This window comes from Ischnura elegans, chromosome 1 (genome assembly GCF_921293095.1).
Source record: "Ischnura elegans chromosome 1, ioIscEleg1.1, whole genome shotgun sequence".
Lineage (NCBI taxonomy): Eukaryota > Metazoa > Arthropoda > Insecta > Odonata > Coenagrionidae > Ischnura > Ischnura elegans.
In genome coordinates, this window is record NC_060246.1 from 150,504,498 (window position 1) to 150,522,485 (window position 17,988).

Consider the following 17,988-nt stretch of genomic DNA (forward strand, 5'->3'; position numbering starts at 1 on the left):
CACTATTGATTCAGGATTTCTTTCTTGAAGAGGGTGATGAGTAGCTTTTTTCGTGCCAATACTCGTAGAACCTTTCTAGATGCATTCGTGCAAAGATGATTAAGTGAAGAAGGTCCCAGCGATTTATGAGAATAGCAAGCACGCAGGTAAACTTCTTCTTGGTCATTCGATATCAGATGAGGTACATAATTCTGGTTGTTCGGGCCTGCTACTCCTGATATAGACCGTGATGAATGAAATTCTTTGGCAAAAAATACTCTGAATACTCGCAAAAATAGTGAAAAAAATAGAGACGTACTGAACGAACATCTTGAAATAGTTACACTCAACCTCACCTATAAAAAGAAAGCATATATCGCTGCTGCATTTTAGGACGAAGGTATTTTATAGATACATTTAAACAAATCTTGGTTGCAAAATAACTTATCAATATCGTACTCAAAATTGTATGATCAGAAGCGAAAATGCAGTGAGTTGTTTATAATTTTGAAAAAATATTATTCATGTGCTCCTTCTGTATAAATGTGAAAGCAATGTACAAAGTAATCAATTTTTCAGGGAAATTATCACATGGGAGTAAATCATTGATGAATATAATTTTCTTTTCAATAAACATGGAGTCCTGAATATGGATGGCCCTGTGTTTAAGACCCAAGGCAATATTTATTTTTGTTTTCACTAGATTTTTTTGTAAAATAAATTTCCCCACAGGTTACAATTTACTTTCGAATCAACAAAAAACAACTTCCAATCCTTAATAAGCTTAATTTAAAATGCAGTGGTTATGTTACAGTTGGTCGGTATTAATAGTCCACATAAAATGGATATTTATCTCATTTTTTATGACTCCATCCATTGAAAAAAAATATTCTCTTGTCTGGGCCATCAAACTTTGTGACTCAGTTTCTATTAAATAGAACTTTAAATTGATATAGGTTTTCTCATTTTCTAAATAAATTTACTCCAGAGCACAATTTATTTACACAGCAGGTTTAGTAAGCCACTGATAAAAGCATTATTATTTTAGGCTGTACAATGACTACGTCACCTGGGAGAATGAGTGGAAGAACAACTTTCAGGAATATTATTGAGTCAGAACACGATAGTATGATAAGCATAATGACGGGAAAATATTTAAATAGCACAAAAATATTAATGTTTATATATTTGATATTAGCAGATAAATAAACAATAAATGTAGCACATAATTTTATGATGTGATAGATGATGAATTAGCATTAAACAACCGTCTCGAATTCCCATAATTATTTTTCTAACGTATATAAAAAATGACGCTCCCCAGAGAGTTAGCAACTGTCTCCGTTGGGTGTATTTATAATTGTTATGAGACCAGAATTTCCAGAACCTCCACAAAGGTTATTGACGCAATAGTTTTCGATGCGCAAGATATACACGGATTTCTCAGTAATCATTAACATGCAAGCGTTTGGTTGCAGCTCTTTTGAAATTTATTCTAACTCTTGATTATAATGATTATGACAGAACAAAAAAAAACCCGCTCAACTTTTCATACGTTACTAAGAATTCTCCGCTTTACACGCTCGGCTGAACGTTGTTCAGGCCTAGATTCCTACGAAAATTGGCCGTAAAAAAGAACATTATTAATGAACTTCAGTGGAATCCGCAGATTGGGGGAGGGAAGGCTCACCCGCACGGCCAACGTGTTGCAACTGCCAGTGTTCAATGCGCGTGGAATTCTAAACAACGCGGAGGTTTTCCTCATGTAGCGTTTCGTGCTAGTATTGTACAAACACGGCTCCGCATTGAGCGTCGCTGCCTGGTCCATGAATAACAACTGGGCGAGATGCACCACAGCGAACGAAATTCATTGGAAATTAGAGCGCACGCCGCAATGGTACTGGCCGCCATTTTTTTACCCGGATGGAGTGAAAAATATCGGTGTGCCTGAACACAGAGGGTGAGAGGAACAAACAATCTCGTCTCGTACACAACGAGAATGCATAAAAAAATAAATTTCCAGGGCACTCTTCATCCTTAGCGTTTATAAATCCCCAGGGCTCTGACTTGGGCAGTTTGGGATTGGGCGAAGAAAGGGGTTGGGTAGAAAGGACAGTTAATGAAGTGAATAAATGTGAAATACAATAATTATACATTTTGTATAATTTGTTAAGACGCGATTTATTTTTTTGACCATGTGGTATGCATGAGGGAATCCTCTTAAATGTTGGTGATTGGTCACCCACTGCCAAACTTCCTAAAGGTGGCTAGGAGGGTATTATGCAGATGTAGTGTATTTTCCTTTGTATTAAGAGACATACCGTCTCAAATAGGACGTCCACCGTGTTTTTGTTGTAGTAATGTTATTATCTGCCATGAATTTCTAGATATAATATCCGCTAAGTTATACATTCATAAGAGTTATTTATTTCAATGAAGTTAGAGTATTGATGTTGTTAGATCCCTCTTGAGGAGTCTAGAATTACGTTTCATTCAAATATCAAATATCGAATGCTCAACTATCCCCGTAGATGTTAAATTCTATAAGTTATAGCATTTCGATATATTTAAAAAAATATATAGATTCGATTTGTGTCGAATGGGAGCCTAGCAAGCAAATATATTTCAATAGTGCAATATGATCAATGCTTTGATGAACATATTCATTAAATTTCTTCAAAATCAAGAAAGCAAAAATAAAAGCACAGAAATGGATTAATTCTGCTCGCTCACTACCTCCCCTATTAGATTTTTCATGAAGAAAATATTTACGCCTCTTAAACGCACACACGCATGTTAAAAAAAAGTCATTTACAATTTTCCGAAAAGTAATGACAAAGTGCTCTTGTTCATAATAATAAAACGTTTTCATGGAAAATGTTCGGTATTTTTTAACGCACGAATATGTTAAAATTACACCATATTAAGCCTGAAATAACTACCTATTCTCTCACTCATACTATGAAGAATAGTGAAAAAAAAGGAATCACATGAGAATTAAAACAATCACACCCTCATTCACGCTCACCTGCACACCTCGTAGATTCGCTCCGCAAAACAGATTTCCGCGTAGTACTCACGCACTCATACACTCGAGTTAGCGAGGATTTCTCATGCAGTAGTTATTACATTCGTCCAGCTAAATCACACACGTGGAGCAAATCTGTGGGTCTGGTCATTGCCGAGGGAAAGATCCTCTCAAGCCTGAGCTTGTGAAATCTATGGAGGGAATTTTCTTTGAAAAAAATACGCGAGATATGTGAGTGAGCGAGTGCTTATCTGTGTGTTTGTTTTTACATTTTTATTATAGTTTTTAGTACATTTAGTTATTAGATTTACTTTTATTCTACAAAATCTCTTCTTTTATTCAATCCCATAAATGCCCTCGTAAGTCAAGGGGCTTAAGAAATTTATTTTATTAAACTACTGCATGGCCGTAGAGTGTCAATTTTTCGATAGCAATGCTTTCACTGGAAAGGACCGAGCAGGTTTCATTTGAATGGTTATGACGCGACGCATATTGGGTTGAAATCGAAAAAAGTAGACAAAATGATGAAATGACATTTTTCGAGGTAAATGTCTGAAAATTTACAACAAAAGAAAAAAATAGTCGCCAATAAATTAGATTGATGTCAATATCCATGTATATTGGTGATGGTTTTCCGGGTTTACACCGCGTTGATTCATGTTTTTGCGGACGACAGTTTCGGGCGCGTTCCAGCTCCCGTCTTTGGGTCCAAATGATCTGCAGATCTGCGATCCTTATATATATATACAGCTAGTCAGGCGGCCGTTGATTTGAATGCCATTGCTGGAAAAGCCGTTTGAAAGATGAGGATAAAGGATAGCCGTCTTCCCTATTGAAGTTCTTTTGGTGACTCGCTATTTCTATCGCCTCCCTTATCAGCCTAGGGAAATATTTATTTTCCCTGGCGATGATTTTCCATTCCTTGAAAAGTATGACGTGCCCAGGTTCCGACCATGCATGCTCTGCAACCGCAGAAAGACGAAAATGTTTCTTTTCGGTTGCCTTTAGATGTTCTTTTATTCTGCATTTGAGTGATCTAGATGTTTCCCGATGTATGATAAACCACAGGAACACGCTACTTCATACACTCCTTCATAGATATCTGATGGATGACGCGATTTAAAAGTTTGAAGAAGACCTCAGACCTCCTCCGGAGTGAAAAAGATCGTCATCCATCAGATATCTATGAAGGAGTGTATGAAGTAGCGTGTTCCTGTAAAATGAAAATGAAAATATCCTAACTCAAGTGATCCAACCCCCCGATCCAAACCTTTCCATGACAGGATAAGACTGTTCACTAGTGATGGGCCAAGCCTGTCGTTTTCTCGATGTCGATCAATATTCACTTGCGAGAGACAATTGCGAATCGACGATCAGTACCTACGTCACACGCGACCGAAGTCGGTCACGACCATTGATATACATTATTCACTGGATTGAGCTGCCGTTCAGCAGATAGCCGAAAAATGAAGACAACGCCGCCGTATTGCTGAACGTATGGTCGTCGGCGTAAATTAATAAGAAGAGCGAGTGCTTAGCTGTCTTTTTGCCAACTTTGCCTGCCTTAGATGAGGTGTAAGTAGCTGATAAATTACTTGAAAACTGACGCACGTTTAACCATGTGACCATGAAAATATTTTATGTGGAATGTGGAGGAAAGAACAAAAAAAGCAAGAGATATATTTTGAGGTTCTGTCGCTATTTAAGGTAGTATAAAATTTTTAACTTAAGTGTTAAAAAATATCGCTGATAACAACTCTAAAATAATTTCAGCGACGAATATCCCCGTGATTAACTGCAACATGGAAATTTGGTCTGGATACTTGCACAGGTTTCGAGCGGTGTTGGTAAAATGTGAGGAAGGAGCATTTGGAATCCAAATTAAGTACCTACAGCACAAATAACAAAACGACTTCGTTTTCTTCCACGGATTTATTTTTTTTGGTACAACATATTTCAACTTGAAGAGGTCATTATCAAGTGTTGTCATTTGTGAACTTCAACTTTCATAAAGTCGAGCCGGAAGCCATGGAATGTATTTAGTACAGCAGGCCATACAAAATTCACTTTGAAGACTAGAAACATTACGCCGCCGACGAGAACTGTGTCCTATGCCGACACATTCAATTCCGTTTCCACCTTAAATATTCTATTAAGAGTCCTTTTTAGTACCAAGCAGGGAAAATACAATGAAAGAGAATGTATGCTAATGCTGCGATTAATATAGCTATGATAATCTCGAGAAATAATTATTTTTTCCTTTATCGGGATGCTAAATGAATCTAAAAGTGTTTTATTATTGAACTTTGTAAATGAAGCGCGTACATCTTAATGAAAACTTTATAGAAATTGAAATAGCAGGATAGGATTTTTTTGTTTCATATTAGGTGTCATTGAAGTGTTTGATGAAAATGTGAGACTTAATTAAACCATAGAAGCCAATCTTAATTTTACAATCTTTATTTTCATAATCATCCTTTGTTGTAGTAAAGTGTTGTAAATTTGTATAAAACCGTTCTATTGACGAGTCGTTTTTCAACACTCTTTCCCAAGAAATTAGATGTCAGACAGAAGTTGAAAATCTTGCAAAATAAATTACGTAAGAGGAATTTAAAGGTAAAGATAATTTAATTTTTATCGTGTCACCTAAAGAAGAGGGGAAATTATATCGATCATCTCCGCGAATTTTTATAGCATTTTTTACCAGTGAATTTTATCGATTAGCAATTATAATTGTCGAGATAAATAACAAGAGCAAGCCAACTTCGGAAAAAAGTGTGCAATACGTTGATAAAGGAAGGAAAATTTTCTAAATTTACACTTTCACTCGCCATACTCGTGCATAGAAAGATGACCCAAGGACTTTATTTTTAAAGTTGAATTTTCATCCGTTACCGTCACAGTAACGAAATTATTCCTTTTTCAAATTGATTTTTGGGGTTTGATAGTTAACGCAGAAGTAGAGTTTTCAGTTGCTTTTAATTCATTTTGAAGAATATTTGGACATGGTGGACCATCACGTTATGGATCTCTGTGGGTCTGATTGGGTGAATACGACGATAGCTTTTGTTTTGATAATGCTTATTTCAACTGGATTGCCTATTTCAATTGCTATTATATTGCGTACTAAGCCATAAATAATTCAATTAACATCAAAAATTTCTAAAAATATTTACTTTGCTCTTTCAATTTCCTATCATTAATACGAAAGTTGGGGTTTTCATTGCTGGCCTCGGCTTTTGGGTACTACGCCGTCATGTTGAGCGCTCTTGTATGTATTTACTTCGAGAGTTTAACTTTAATCCCACTAAAACCGGTATTCATGGTTCTCTGTGATTATTGTGTCATAATTTTTTAAAAATTTCTTCCCAAACCATGTGGTTTAACTGTTTACCTCTGCTCAAGGCGGAATTGCAGCCACGTTGGCCACTCTGATTATTCTCGATCAGAAAAATCACTGTCATTCGGAAGAGTGTGGCTTACACATAAACATTTTCAGACTAATGCCTCGTAGGTGTGACTTCCAGCCTCCCACCCGCTCTGCGCTGAGGTGGTGTTGTCCACACCCTCACGCAATCCGTTTCGGTTCTGTTTCAAGCGAGACGGAGCTATAGATGGGCATGCGTATTACAGGGACGTCGACTTACAAAAAATATTGGGGGGGGGTCCAAACTGGGGATCTTTCCCCGGGAAATTTTATAAGTAGTGAGTTTTAAGTTTTTTAAGCATTTTCGAAGAGTCATATGATCAACATTAGAACAATGTTGATCATATGACTCTAATCTCGATATCTGGACACTCCGGGGAAAATCGACAAGCCTGACACTTTTTTCCTCACACCCATAAAAAATTATGGAGGGGGCTCGGGCCCCCTCAAGCCCCATGGAGTCGGCGCCACTGTCAGCGTATAGCTCAACTAGTGTCGACGTGGTGGAGGAACTCTCGTAGGATGACAGCGGTGGAGGTGGCATGCCCTTTCACATCCATAAATGGCTTCGCGTGGCTTGTACCGCAGGTTCGCACCAAATAGTCGTGGTGCATTGGATGTGCATGGAATTATACTGGGCTCAATCTATCAGAAGATCATTTTATACGATCTTCATTTCTGTACTAGAGTTTCAAATTTGATTATCAGCATTGTAATGAGATATGAGCATGATATAAATATTTTTTTCCATTAGAGTTCCAAAAAGGAACCTAATCAAACCAAAGAGATAAAATTCTTTCATTTACATTGGTGATTCGTTTTAACACGTTGCGTACCGGGGTATTTAAGTTCCTAGGAACGCCAATTTGGAAATATGTGCCTATTAGGGCGTAATGCCTTTGGTTTAAACATGGTTAAAAAGCTAATGTTTAGAATATAACTTTACCCAATCAAACGTTACGATGCATCAATTCATTATGAATAACAAACAAAAACTGAAAACTTACTAACAAATACGTATTGTACACTTTCAAATTGTTTAGGTTGACGCACCTAAATGACGGGAATCTTCGTCATCCGTCCGGAACGTTCGGGAAAAAAATGACGAGAATTCTCGCCATCCGTACGGAACGTGTAATACCAAGGTGGTGTAAAATTTAATTTTCGATCCAAATTTTAATTACAATATTTAAGAAAAAAAATGGAAATTTGAATGGATATATATTCGATAACTCGCACGCTCCGCGCGCTCGTTAAGGGGCTACGCCCCTTAAAAACCCCAGTTCCGGCTTCGCCGTCTACATTTGTGGTCGTTCGAAAAATTTTAGTTCGAATAATCTCACCTCGGCTAGGGGCCGGCTTCGCCGGCCGGGGAGTAGAGAAGCGCGCCAATCATTCCTCGGAACGGCTTCGCCGTTCCTCGTTGAGAGGCGGCTTCGCCGCCCAGGGGTTTAGTGTGTCCCTCCGGAGCTACCCCGCTTAATTACTCGGAACGGCTTCGCCGTTCCTCGTTTGGGGTCGGCATAGCCGCCCAGAGGGCGAGGGTTTTTCCGAACTGTTTCACCGTTATACCGTTCAAGGGGCGGCTTCGCCACCCAGGGGTGGGAGGAGCCCACAGCGGCTGCGCCGCTTGAACATCGGGGCGACTTCGCCGCCCGAGGGTTACTGAAGGTCCCCCTCGCCTGCGCCAGTTACTCCTCAGAACGTCCTCGCCGTTACTCGATGTGGGGCGGCTACGCCACCATTGGCTTGAGAAGCCCCCCCGCGGCTGCTCCGCTTATACTTCATAAATGGTCTTCTCCACCGAAAGGGGTACCCAGGGCGATTTGGGGGTTTCTAATGTGTGGCGGAATTCTGACGATTCTTTTACCCGGAGAGGCGATTTATTAGGAATTTTTTGGGGAGATTTCACGGGGTTATCGGGGGTTTTAATAAGCAGTAGGGGCTAAATTGTGACGAAAAGTACTCGGAGAGGCGACTTAAAATTTTTTAATTTTTTTCGGCGAGGTTCCAGGAGGTGATCCGGGGTTTTCTAGTATTTTTTCCCGTATACTTTACGGTGACCCGCCCTCACCAAATATTCCGGGACGAGATGTGCGGCGTATTGTTTGCGAGAAGTTCCCAAATAGGAGACTTAAATACACATTTTACACTTGGGGGGGGGGGTTTCAGGGGGATACCGGGGGTTTATATGCTTGTACACCTGGCGGTTACCATCCGTTCACATACATTTCGTGGCGATGAGTCGTTGGGGGCGGTGAAATAGTCACGAAAAGTACCCAAAAAGTAGACTTATATGCAAACTTTTATTTTTTGGGGGGTATATGTGGGTTTACCGGGGGTTTATAGGTTTTTACTGCCAGGGGTCATCAATCGTCCACATCAATTCCGTAGCGATGAGTGATAAGGCTTGGGAAAGCGGCGGAATTGTGATGAAAAATACCCGAAAAGGCTACTTATATGCAAATTTTAATTTTTTAGGGGGCTTCGGGGGGTTTAAAGATGACGATACTATATGGTCACATTAATTTACTGTCATATCTAACAGAAGTGTGCCCTATGATATCCATATTTCAGGAGTAATACAATAAAAAGCAAACCAGTCCCCGAAAAAAGTGAGTAGTGTCCGCCATTTTTATTTTTTCGCGGTTAAATCCATTAAATTATTTATCAAATGTTTATGTTTTCTGAAAGACAATGCATAGTTGTATGTAACTACAAAGTTTGAAAGAAATCGGTTAGGTTGAAATAGACAAAATCTTGTGTTGATTTTTTAGAAATCGTAATTTTCGGTGATTTTCGGAATATTTTAATTTCTTTCTCAGTAACCAAGGACGATGAAAAAGAATTGTTACCATAATTTCGTAAACGATGTTATGAGCATATATAATAATCATTTTCGTTATCTTACACCTGAAATTAAGTCGAGGGGAGAGGAAGTTATGAAAATATTTTCGAAAAACCACTTTTTGGACGCCATTTTGGCTGCAATTTCCTTAAAATGAAACTAAAAGCATTACACGCTCACATGGCCACGTTTATCATCTTTTAAAAAATGCATTATTGATTCGTGTGGCACAAACGGTTCCCGCGCAGTAAAATAAAAACCGAAAGACGGTCCCCGGAAAAGGCGCGATTTCGGCCATTTTGTCGACCTAGCGACGACACGTGGCGGAAACTTCCGGTTTTCGGATTTTTCCTCCGGATCATTTCGGGTTCCCCGCACGCGTGCCAAATTTCAGCTCTCCAGCACTTCTAGAAGTGGTCGGGAATTTGTATCCATGAGTCAGTCAGTCACCACGAGGGCTGTATGTAGATAGGATTATCATCCGTGCTGGATAATACAACGTTTAAACAAGGATGTAGGCTGGAATGATGAAGAGATTAAGATAAAAATGTTTTATGAAAGATCGTAAAATTTTTAGTGCGTCGTTTTTAAATATTTATTAAAAAGTTTTTGGAAATTATTTTAGTACAGCTTTTTATATTTAGTTTTATATCTTAATGATGGACTACATATAACCACTGACTTCGGAAAAGTCCGCACTTGCTATAATTTGCGGGTTCGAATACCGCCTAGATGGGCTTCTCGCCGCAAAGAGCGTGGGATTATCTAATTTCCCGACTAAATGGTTAACTGATAGAGAAACTAATTATTTCCAATTTTGCCAATATTTTTCAATCGCAAATTTAAGAGAAATCAAAGCCTTATTAAATAAAATGAAAGAATAAATAAATAAAGGGATGTTATTGCATGTTAGGAATGTGAGGACTAGAATTTTTGAAACTTTTGATTGCTTTTCCACCCTCTCTCTACCCCAGAAAAATCCTACGGGACTATATAAAGTCTCCCTCATTACTACGTCCATATCTTGTTCTCTACACGTCGGAGGGTATCCACTTCTGTCCTAAAGGGGTTGGAAGAGGGATGATGAGCAACAGGCAGGAGGCATTAGCGTATGAACACGTAAGTGACACCCCGGGCACTTTTTTGTCTCAATCAACGCCGTCCCTTCGGGGGATAGGGACGGGCCCAAAGTCATTTTCCCCTCAGCTGTTGCTTCAGCAAATCCTTCCACTGATTTAAACACCATTAAGCCCTACTCTCGGCTCACAAGCGCTCGCTACCCTTGCCTCATTGATTTTGAATCGATGAAGAAGACCAACAGTCGACATCCCAACTTTTTATTACCGGAGGAAAATGTCCAGTTTATTTATCTTAAGCCTAAATAACTATTTATATACCTAAAAGTAATACATATATAATTTTGTAAATGAGCATGAAATAGAAAAAAAAGAGGAAGACTTTGTTTCTGTAGCTGGATCAACGATTTTGACTGGTGTTCTTAAGTTGGTATGCTATGGCTGAATGTATATTTTTTACTCGTTATTTATGTTATAATTTTCGCTTTGAAATTTTTGTTTTGTATATTGATTTTGGAGAAGTTTTAGTCAGTTCCATTTGATGGACAAAGGAAAGGAAAGAAGAGGGAAATTTCACTTAAAGGTCATTTACCTTAGCACCAAATATGTTGTCTTCTCTGCGTACATAACCTCATCATAACTTCGAAATAACTCCATTAATTGCATGTTAAGTACACAAGTTCACATCGATTCTGAGGTTTGGCCAAAATTACGTTATCATTAACATCATGGGAATGGAAGTTCGTATGAATGTTGTAATTCCGACGAAATGAAGATTGAAGAGTGCCTGCGTCGTGGAGATATCATATTTGGCACTTTGGAAAAACGGCTCAAATGAAAGAGATAAAGTTTTACACCCACCTGATGGGCTACGTATAATTCCTGGTTTCGGAAGAGTACGCCCTTGCTAGAGGTTGCGAGTTCGAATGCCACCTGGATGGGGTTCTCGCCGTATAAAGCCTGGGATTATCTAATTTCCCAACTAACTGGTTAACTGATAGAGAAACTAATTATTTCCAATTTTGCCAGTATTTTTCAATCGAAAATTTAAGAGAAATGAAAACCTCATTAAATGAAATCAATGAATTAATAAACAAAGGGATCTTATTGCATGTTAGGATTGTGAGGAATCATAATTCAAAATCGGCATTCATAAATAGACGATCAACCGGATTTCTCCATGTCTGGGCGTCATTTTAGTGCCAGAAACAAATTTGCTTGCCTCGAAAATCCTGACTAAGGCACTCATCATTATTATAAATTATATTGACTGACATGGGGTTTACTCACGTCATGGCCACCACTTTTCAATATGGCGGAAAAAATCCCACTAGTCCAAGCCATCCCACAAGTCAGTTTCATTAGATGGACAAAGGAAAGGAAAAAAGAGGGAAATTTATCTTAAAGGTCTTACCTTGGCACCAAATATGTTGTCTTCTCTACGTACGTAACCTCATCATAGCAAGCCCATGGTCTCCGGAGGGCAAAATTGCTTTTGATTGTATTTTTACAAAATCGACAATGTATTAAATTATTCCCAATAAAATAAATTATTATAAATTATTCCCTATCCCTAATAATTATTTAAAAAAATAAATTATTCCCTATCCTCCCTAAATGCAATAATTGAAATTTTCGGGTTGTATTAATTTGCAACCGGCATCTATTTATCTCGCTTCACAGTAAATGTGTAAGATTTATTAGATGTTTCTGTGAATTTTCAGCCCACTCTTTTCACCTCCTAAAAATGGGAATCCTTCACGGAGGAGTAGGATGTTTCAGGTCAAATTGACTGAAATTATCCGAAGAATACGCGGACCAAGTGAACAACTTGCATGAAAAACAAAGCAACACCTTTACCATCGGGTGTTAAAAAATACAGACGACGAAAAAATAGGGATAAGAATCGAAGGAAGTTGTCTAAAAAACAAAAGTACGAAGTAACTTGCTTGTATAAAAAATCGTAGTACTTTTCGTGGACCGTACACACTATGTGGGATGGAAAAAGAAATATATACATGAGAAAAATTAGAGATTAGGATGAATGGTCAACAGAACGCTATGAGGCTGAGAATAGATTGAAAAAACTATGTAGAGGATATGTATGACAGTCGGAATATTCTCGGGAGATTGAAGGTACTGTTAGAAAGTTCGGTGAAAGGGGGGGATAAGCTCGGATCGTTGGAGCTCGGCACGTCCATTCGATCCAGGATGGATGGCCCAACGTTTTTCTCCGGAACTAAAACAACGTTAGACTTCCAGATAAGGTCTCCTCCAACACATCGACAGCCCATTCCTCCTCCTCTTTCCTCCCCTTTCGACATCGGGATCAGCTGTTTGACCGTTCCTTGGCGAATGCGTCACACGCCCACCGATGGAGAACCTTATGTATTCCGAGGAATAAAGGCTTTGAGTGAGTCAGCGGGGGCGGGGGAGGGGGCGTGCCCTCAGCAGGTGAGCCTTTCCTCGAATGACCATTGCTCACTTCCCCACCTCCTATACTCCCATACTCCTCTTATTTCCACGAGACACGTCGTCGCCCGCATCCTCCGACCACTCCCTACTGAAAGCGTGAAGTAGCGGCCCTATATGTTCTCAGAATCCGCGCTCCACATCCGGAATGCATTAAAATTTCAACGTGATGGTCATTCCATCCTATGGAATCGATACAGGAAAATTTATGCATGGAAATTCAGGAAGGACAGCAATCAAACTTGTCCTCATTCAACAAGGGAGTAGAAAGAATTTATTTTGAAAATTATATGCAGAACGAAATTAGAGAAAAAACTAAAAGTGAAGACTAAGTAATAATGAAAAAGATGAAATGAATCGATAAGGTAAATTATTGATAAATTGCTTACGAGTTTTAAGCGGGCTAAGGTCGGCATTGTTACAATGTTTCAATGGTCTATTCGTCCATCATAGTCAGGGTTGGATGATGAATGAATGATTCAACCCTGATTACGATGCTTAAAATACTCGGAAATACAGAATATCCCCCTTTAGGAAGATGAGTGACTCGATTAGCCATACCCGTATGCATACCCGACAGCAATTTATCAACATCTCACGCCAGGACTACTTCGGAAAGCGAACAAAGAGTAAATCGTTGGATGAGTGTGAGGAAAGAGAAGCCTTATTAATAACCGTTTGTCAAGCTGTAGAAAAATACGAATATATATAGGAATTCATGCAAGGATTTAAATAAAAATCAAACCCTTTCAAATTTTACAAGGGGGAGGAAAATGAATTTGGAAAACTATGCACTTAGTGAGAGTGAAAAATTGACTGAATATGAAGTAAGAATAACAGAGGATCAATGTATCGACTCAGTGAATAATGCGCTAGTCGTTATAACAGTGGGGTAAAAGAAAAGGCTCATGAATATCAGAGAAGGAAGATGGGAGATCTTAGTCCGACATATATTCATCGTATTGTTGATTTATGACTCAATTATTACCAAGTCAATTTTCCATTTGTGTTTACACGTTTCCAATTGTGTTTATTTACGCTATGCGATGAGCCTAGGGCGACTTGAGGGCGCGAAATGATTCATTATAGTTTAAATTTGGGAGGTTTAATTCAATTAGTAATAACATGATGGTATGTGATGTGACACACATGAAAGTAACCATAATTAAATTCTCTCCTTCAACTTCATCTGTTTTTCAGTAATCCGTTGATTAACGCATATACGCTTGGAATGAACTGAATCGATTGGAACAAGAAGCAAACGGGAAGCTGATTAAATTACTTATTTATTAGTTATTGCTATATCATTGCATCCTGCACTGAATAAATTCATTTCTAACTTCATTTAATAGCTAAAGACTAAATCTCTCTTCATGAAAACTGAGGGCAAAGACAGATTCCCAGTGTAGCTGCTAATGCATCCTAATTAGGCCAATTAATTTAGAAGTGTGTTTTTCTTAGCACTGTGGCAAATTATTAATTTGTTTTCTATCAAAATATTCGTTAGTATAAGGACGGAACCAATTAAATTCTCTCAGTTAATTTCCAGAATATTTTTTTCATAAAAATACCCACGACGTATGATCATTTCATTCTTCCTAGGGATAGGACGCTCCGAACTCAGATATTATAGCATAAAAGGTTATCTTTTCTCTAATTCGACCACCCTCCCTTCTATCCACCCGAGAACCCAAAGTCTACTATCATGTTCTTCAACTAATACACCCTCTGAGAATTCACCCAGTTGTTTCCTTTATCAACTCTTGTCTGCCTAGCCTTTACAGCCCATACACGTTCAGTCCATTATCCGAAACCTTCTCCAATCCCTTATATTCTTCAAAATCCCCAATAAATTCATATCCTTACTCAATGTAAACCTTGCGTAAAAAGTCAAAAATACTTATAAAATCCAATTGCAAAGTTTTAGCCTCTGTACGAGAAAAAATGACGACATCATGCTCAATTTTTATTTGCGAAGAAAATACGCGAGGACATTGAAAAATATATTTATATATCAATTTGTCCACCCTACCACGGGCGAAAACGTGAGGGTACAGTTCGATACAAGGTCAAGATAGAGATTATGGTAGGTCATAGAGGGGGGGAAAGCTTATCTAAACCTACATACTTACCCGCAATCCCGAAGGCCCGACAATCTGTCAGTTGCAAAATTCAAAAAAATTAGTTCCACTATTCCTTTCATTAATACAGATGAATTAAGCAGTGACCAAAAATACCTATATGTTATGGCACGGGCTGTTTCAAGCGAAGAATACCCGGAGAATATTTCATCGAGAAGGCCGGTTCATTCCATATTGATCACAACTGCAAATCGAAATCTTTGATTGCATGTTTCAACTGAAGCACCGTCAAAAGAACTGATGACCCTGACAAAATTTGCTACCGAAGTTTAGGCTCCAATGTGGTTTTCAATAAAGTTGAGACCACATTGCACGGAATGCCCGAAGCAAATTATTAACGTGAAAAATAGTTCTATTAATTTTGTTTGTGGTAGTATTCCAGAAACTACTGAAGCCTGAAAAATACCAAACTAAAGTTCCAAAATGCTGATCTTGGTTGTATTTTAAAATATGGGAACACTGGAATAATTCTATTAACAATGAAGCCTAATGCATGGTTGTCGACACCACAGAAGGTGAAAAACAAACCCTTAACGTTCCACTGTAAAGGAGATCAGTCTTTTTCAATTCTAAGAATTCTAGAACAGTGAATCATTTAAAAAAGTAAATTATGATGCAATGGAGTTAGAATCTAGCTAAAAGTGTTTTGCTGGACGCGTTTTGCAAAGGTCTCATAGTTTTTAAGTTTTGGGGTTATTTACGGTAATTTTTTACTGAACAGGCTCTGGATTGTATTTGGAAGCCATATATTTACAACTTCACTTACTTGCATTATGTAAATACACAACAACTTCAGAATGTTTTTACTTACATAGTTTTACAAGTTAACACCTTTCATTATATTTTTTCATCTTGATTTTCTTCATACTCTTGAGATTCTTCGAAATTCTTTTCTTTAAATTCTTATTTACGTTTTTCTTGTTGTCTGATTTTCCTCCTTCATTAATTTTAGATGACGAAATATGAGAATGTTCTCTCCGAAAATATCTATCTAGTTCTTTCATGTATCATTCGATTTTTGTGGACATTTTATATAATACAAGAGGCAATATTGGCGCAAACTTTGTGAATCCGAAGATAAAATTAAAAGGATGTGCACGAATTATGCGAAAAATGAATGGCAATTATATTTTTAATTTGAATGAATATGAAAGTATAAAAATCAAAAGGACGTTCTGAATGTTTTATCTCATTTCCTGCCCGAAATGCCTTAGATATCGCACAAGGGTGAAGGACAGCCGATTAATAAGATAGCAACGAGAGCTTCTTCCTTCTCGTTCCCAGGAAATATGGAGGAAGCGCGATTAGCAGTGTCTTCTCCACAGTCTGTCCGGAACTAAAGTGAACTTGCCATGAGTGAAGGGGCAAAACGTGGGCGTGACGTTGGCTGTAATGCAATTAAAGTCGTACAGCTTTTATTCTCACCAATTACGATTGTGATTTTTAATTTGATTGTGAGAGATGCTCCAGAAGTGAACAAAACAAAAGAACAAGTATGCCGTACACAAGTAATGAAAATGCATAAAATGTTTTGTTTTCTTAAACTTTAAGGGATGAAAACCATCAAAATACAAAAATACTCATTTTTATTGATAAATGAATATAAAGGTTACATTTTATGATTTTATCCATTCATTTTAACATGAACGAATAAATATCGATAATATTCACTACCCGTCAAAAATGATCTAGATCTTCTAGGTAGCAATGGTTTGTTCTCATGAAATTAAAAAGGTAATATTCTTGTTGCTACATAGATTCAAAGTTTGCAAAAATTACTAAATTCTTTCGCGCTACAAGAACGCCCTGTGACGTCAGAATGCGAGTAAGCAGATTCGCTCCATGGCTTAGACCATATAAGCTACTAGACCCGCCGTTGGGCCGGAACGCTGTGGCCAACATCGCAAGGAGGGCATCAGATGAGGGAGCGTGACATCACGGTTGGGAATGCAGATGATATACCGTATACGCGCTTAAGATATTTTAACGCTCATCCGCTGCAAAGTCGCTGAAAAGTGAAGATATTGGGTACGCAAAATGATTTTAGACAAAAAATGTAGTTTTGCGATGAACCAAGGCATCTTCTTGCCTTGAATGTGTGCAAAAAGTTACATAAATCAAGATAAAGTGAGAAGCGATCGTATTTAATACATTGATTAAGAATGTCGTATATAACCATGGGCTTACCCAGCGAGGGGCAAGGGGGGGGGGGGGAACCTGACCCCCTAGGAGTAAAAATCGCAAAAGTCTTTAAGCTAAATCAGTACTGAATTGAAACGAAAGTATTCAACAAATTTTCTTCAAACCCACGAAAAATGATATGTATTAGTATTAGATAAGTAACTAAAATAAAACTATTTTTTCAAGGAAATCATCTCATAAACTAATAATTATAATTTAATGATATAATGTTATAATTTTCTTAAATTCACCTTTTCCACACTAAAATGTCACAACTTGGCTTGCCCCCCCCCCGTTAGATCAGTGCTTACCTCCCCTAGATCATGGCATGCCCCCCCCCCCCCTAGTTCTGATCCTAGGCACGCCCTTGTATGTAAACACGTAATACGAGAACATTAATTAATATAATATGTTTACCTAAGGTGACCAAATTTTAAGATTCGCGGAGCGGGACATCATTGACCGAGAAGGAAGGGGTTCTTAATAAAAAATCTGGTCTTTTTTTAATTTATAATTTTTTATATTTATTTATTATAAGAACAAATTACTACGCAAAAATTGTATTTTATTATTTTTTAATGTCAACAAAATTACAATTTACAAATATGATGAATTAAAAATTAAATATTTGTTTCTAGATTACACTGTGCGTGTTCAAATGCTGAAAGAATTTTGTGAAACTGCGGAAGTCGAATATCAGAAAACACTTGGTTACTGTAAAGCGCGCTAGTTAGCTCTTTAGTCAGCTGTAGATAGAATTTTGAAATTATACCACACTATGAAATACCCTACTTTCTATCGCAGGTTTAATGTCCTACAATTTTAGAAGAGAGTTT